We start from the raw sequence: 5,538 nt of genomic DNA, 5'->3' as shown, positions 1-5,538 counted from the left end.
GATTGACTAAATGAAAAAGGATTGATAGCTAAATGTGGGTTTAATTAACCATTAAGTATTTTTGGTTAATTACATTAATTCATTGGTTGTGCCAATTGTGTGTAAATTAGCATATCTCGTGAGTAGAATGAGAAAAGAGGTGTGTAGAGATGTGTTAGTAATCGTTGAAGTCCACGAGTAAACTTTCTTGTGATAGAAGGGTTGAGGTAACCGAATAACTTACTCTAGTTGATTATCTTTTGTAACTATTTGAAAGTATGAATATAATGCATGAAAATATATTAAAATAAACACATTTGTCAAATGAATGTTTAATGCATGAAATGAGTTTCTAAGAGCCAATTTTAGTAAATTGCATGCTTTGTGAATATGTGTGTGTGTATATGGGTTTTTATATGTATAAAATGGTAGTTTGTATGAAAGCATGATCATAGGGGTAAGAGTTCACCCATAGGGAGAAGTAGTGAAAGACCATATGGCCTATTCTCCTTAGTACCCGACAGGATATAATGTTAGAAAATTATATCTTCTTAGTGCCTTCTGAGGTGCGGTGATGGAGATTATCTCCCTAGTACCTATTAAGGTGCAGTGTTGGAGATTTGAACTCCTTAGTATTGATGTGATGTGGTGTTAGGTCAATGACACCCCATTGTGTGTGATGGGGGAAACCATAGTCCAAAAGTGAGATAGAATGCCTTTAGCCAGGTGTTTCTACCACTAAAGATGAGCTCAAGGCCAATGAGTATGTATGCATAGGTCTAAGACGAGCTTATGATTTTGAGTTTGGATGATTTAGAGGTTTGATAGGCATTAATCATACTATTGGTTACGAATTGCTGTGAAAGTGGTGATCAATGGTGAATTATTATATCTATGAAGTAATTTGAGTCAAAAGTTGTGTTATATGATGCATATTTAAGTTGTGATTTATAGAAATTTGTAGTGAACTTTTGATAAATCTTAGTGTTTGTGTGTTTACATGTGGTGAATGAGAATTAGAGGCTAAGATATGGTTGAGAACTTGTTATCTAATGGTAGGAATATGGAAATATGTAAATTTATAGTAAGATTGTGGAAATATGACCAAACTCATATGTTTGGTGTAATGTTTTGAAATGGGCAAATAGGCCGCTAGACTGCCAAATATTGATTTGTATGTAGATGTGATATAAATTGTGGTCAATCAAGTGCTTTTGGACTTGGTTTAAATCCTAGAATGGTCTAGTAAGACAATATGATCGATTTAAGTGCTTGGGTGCACTATATTGTTAGAAAAAGTAACTTTTTGCATCTGAGTATCCAAATTTTGATCAGACGATTGGATAGTTGATAGAACACATTTATTAGACACTTTTATTTGTCAATTAGGACCCTTTTTATTAATTATTTATCACCTCAAAGTGCACACATTACATTAGATTTGGAATTTTGCCAAAGTTTTTAGGTTTAGTGCATTAAGGGTATTTTGATCCAAAAAATAAACTTTTGAGAAAATGTACAAGAAAAATTGACAAAGTGAATTTTATGTCTAGTTAATGAGTGGTCAAATTATATTTTTGAAATTTATTTTAGTTTGGGGATAATTAAATAAAAAGTCAACGTTTTCTAAAGTATCTTAGTTTGACCTAGTTTTCGGTTTACCCTTGTATGAAAATTCTTATATAATTTTATGCAACCTGGAACTTGATTATTTTAATAAATTTTCCATTCTAATTAAGAATTTAATTCTAGACATTAATTAAATTTTATTATGTCACATGCTATTTGATTGAATTATGTGATTTGTATGACATAGATAGCATATGACTTGTGTATCAATTAGGCAATTGAGGTCAACATTTCTAGAGGTCAAAGGCTAAAGCAAAATAATATGATTTCTGATTCTTTTAAGGGATTAAATAAGCCTTAATAATGTGGATGACACATGAAAAATTAGGCACACATTGGAATCATCTATAAATCAATAGGAGGGTAGCACCTTGTAAGTATGATAAGGCTCCCATTTCCTTTTTTAATTTCTTTTCTTATTTTTTAATTAAGCTTTCAGTTGAGGGAAACACCTTGAATCATGCCATTCAGCCTCAATTTTAGATCATCCACCTTATTCATTGCATCTCCTTTATTTTCTCTCACTTGTTCATAGTGTTATTCATTTCTCTCTTGTGTTCTTTATTCTCCAACATCATATCTCCCATTTTCAACCACCAAATGTAATGTCATCCCTAACATTACCAAACACACAGAACACCAAACACACATTACCTTTATGATAACACAAGGGTTAGAAAATGTTTGAGAAAATGGGATCCCTAGAAAACCCTTTTTAAAAGATTGTTTGAGCTCAAACTATAGTTTAAAACAAACTAAATAAGCCAACAGAAGCATAAGAAATTCATCAAGCTATAGTATGTACAATAAAATATTTTGGCCATAAAAGCACAGTACACCATGGCATAGTGCGTTGTCCGCTACGGCGGACTGCACAGAGGAGAATGCCCTTCTCTATGCCTTGCACCGCGGTGCGAGACCATTATCATGACAGCAAATTGCTGTCATGATAGCTGTATGGGCCAACTTCTAGAGTGCACCATTTCATCGTCTGATATTCAATTTGAGCGGTTCAAGCATCCACACATAGCTCTTGGAGCTATCTAGCTATTGGCACTAGTCCCACACCCAAACACTGAGTCAAATGACATTTGAACATTCAAACACAAAATGGCTCATTTTCTTTCAAAAACGCAACCAAGATGCCCAACCCACTAAACCAAGTACCAATAATCGTGAAACCACTTGAATAAACTCAAATAGACCACAAACATCCTATTCAAGCATTCAAGCCACAACCATAATAGTTTAAACAAGAATTAGCCACCAAAACCCCAATTTTAACATAAATTTCACAAGGGGCAATAATTTCTCATAAACACTCTAATGAGTAATCAAACACATAAATCAATACAAAACTAACACTTGCACTAGTATATCGACCTTTAACAACCATTACAACACAGATACACTAAACCAGGCTGAGCTACCCATAGTCACAATAGAAATCATGCAAGTGCATCACAAAATTATATATATGTCCTAAGTTGGCATATGCATTCAATATTCATTACAAACGAAAAAATAAATGAAAGAACTATATAATTGAGAGCTAGTCCCCTTGATGCTCAGTTGCACATTCCTTTCCTTGTCCCCTATTAAAGCCTTCACCTGTAAAATCTAGTCACGGGGTCAATTAAAGACTCAATAACTAAATAGTCTAATCAACTACTCATATGTGAGAATAGTTCGTGCATATGTGAAGTGGCATAGTAAGTCATATAACATGTCTCATAAATCCACACATATAGCTATAGAATGATATACATGATTAATACACCAGCTTATACCTTCCTTATATCTTTTGACTGACTTTATGGACTGACAATTTGATAGGACTAAGTCCATGTGACTAGATTGGCCCAAGCTAACTATTAGTAAGAGGTAGCCCTGGCCAAGGGTGCCTTTACCTACCATGGACCACAAATTCCCCCTATCTACAATTTCTAGGGGTGTCGATGCGCAATCTACCACTTGTAGTATTGGGGACTTCCAAACAATGTAATACTAAGCATCAGGGCCTCGACGGTGCCAGTGTATCATATAAATTTCAAAACAATGTCCCAATAACATACTAGGGGAACTCCCACCTTCTCACAATAATCATGCCAAACAAGCTTAATACATCCAACACATATCCCTAACATATCATTTATCACAATTTCTCATTTCCACTTAAACTATAGAATTTCACAAGTAATTGTACATAAAAATAGCATTTTTCCTTCCAAATACAAAAGCATTAGAAAAAATTTTCATTCCACTTCACATAACTTCAAAATCATAATTTCATATTAATAATAGGCTAGTATTAAACCTAAACATAACTTCTAAATCAAACATACTACCATTCAGACACACAAAAAGGAAGATTAGACAATCCAGTTACCTCAATCCTTTTGTCACTAAAAGGGTTATCGTGGTCAACCAACGGCTCCACACACATCCACTAGCAACACAATGCTCGATCAAAGTTAATATACACAATTAAACCCTTAATTGTCAAATCCTCTCACTAATCATCCTTTTTAATAGTACAACTAGGGGCGCCTATTATGCTCAAAAACTCAATTTAACCCAACAATCCTTTAACACACTACAATAACTTATTTAACATCTCAACACATAAACAACATCGGTACATTACCCACATTGCTCTTAATCATCAAATTTCTACTTAGGGTTTGTTTAAACCCTGACCAAAAATTTCAAATATGTGTAATCCATAAATATAGGTTTAGAGGCTTGATTTGACTCCCTAAGACCTTAACTAAGGCAATGGGTTCATCCATTACTTAACCATAAGCAAAAGCAAGCCCCTAAATGCCCTAAAGTCAAAATGTTTGCATAAAATAGTGAGGGGAAGGAAAGGAAAGCTTACCCAACAATGATTCAAGGTCTATATGCTTTCAATGTGGCCCTAAGGTCATGCTTAGTAGACCATGAGCTCCCTCTGTCGCTTCCTTCAATTTCTCTTCCTTTTTTTTTCCTAATTTTGGGTTTGTTTTTGCAACTGATAAATGATGATTTTTGCATGTACATCATGGCACATTGGCTTGTCCATAGCAGCGTATGGCACGAGATCTCCACACTCAATTTGAATCTCTCTTTGTGCCATGGCCTGCTTGTACTTCGATCTAGCCTTCTTTTAAGGCTTTCCATGGATCCATCAATTATATTAGTCTCCTTAAAATATTATTAACCAAAAATCTACTTAATTTGACTAAAATAGCCTTATAAATAGCAAAAATTTCCAAAGATAAAATCTAGGATGTTACAATTCTCTCCTCCTTTTTAGAATTTTACCCTCAAAATTTGAATCTCACTTGATAACATACTTGCGAGAATAGGTGTGGATACAATTACCTCATCTTGTCCTCAATCTCCCAAGTTACATCACCGGTAGTTATGCCTTTCTAAAAGACCTTAACCAATCAAATAGTCTTATTTCTCAGTTGTCATTCTTTCACATCCATAACCCACTTTAGTTTAATTCGATATGTCATATTTTCTCATAATTCTTCATCTTTTGGCTCAACGATATGAGAAAGATTTGGTTGATACTTCTTAAACTGACTTACAAGAAACTCATCATGAACACCTGACAAACTTGGCGGCAAGGCAATTTGATAGGCCACGGGTCTTAACTTCTCCAGAATCTCAAAGGAACTAATAAGCCTAGTAGTGAACTTCTTAGCTTTTACTGATCTCCCAATGCCAGTCATCAGCGTGACCCTTAAGAACACATGGTCACCTACTAAGAATTCCAATAGCCTCCTACGCTAATCCGCATAGCTCTTCTATCAACTCTGGGCTGTCAACAACTTTTTCCTAATTAGTTAGATCTTCTGGGTGGTTTGATCTACCAAATTCAGACCTAACAAACTTCTCTCACTTAGTTCTGTCTAACACAAAGGCAATTGACACTTT

This window comes from Prosopis cineraria, unplaced genomic scaffold, assembly GCF_029017545.1.
Source record: "Prosopis cineraria cultivar Desert tree isolate PC_DT_omini unplaced genomic scaffold, ASM2901754v1 PC7, whole genome shotgun sequence".
NCBI lineage: Eukaryota > Viridiplantae > Streptophyta > Magnoliopsida > Fabales > Fabaceae > Prosopis > Prosopis cineraria.
This window is presented reverse-complemented; position numbering follows the sequence as displayed.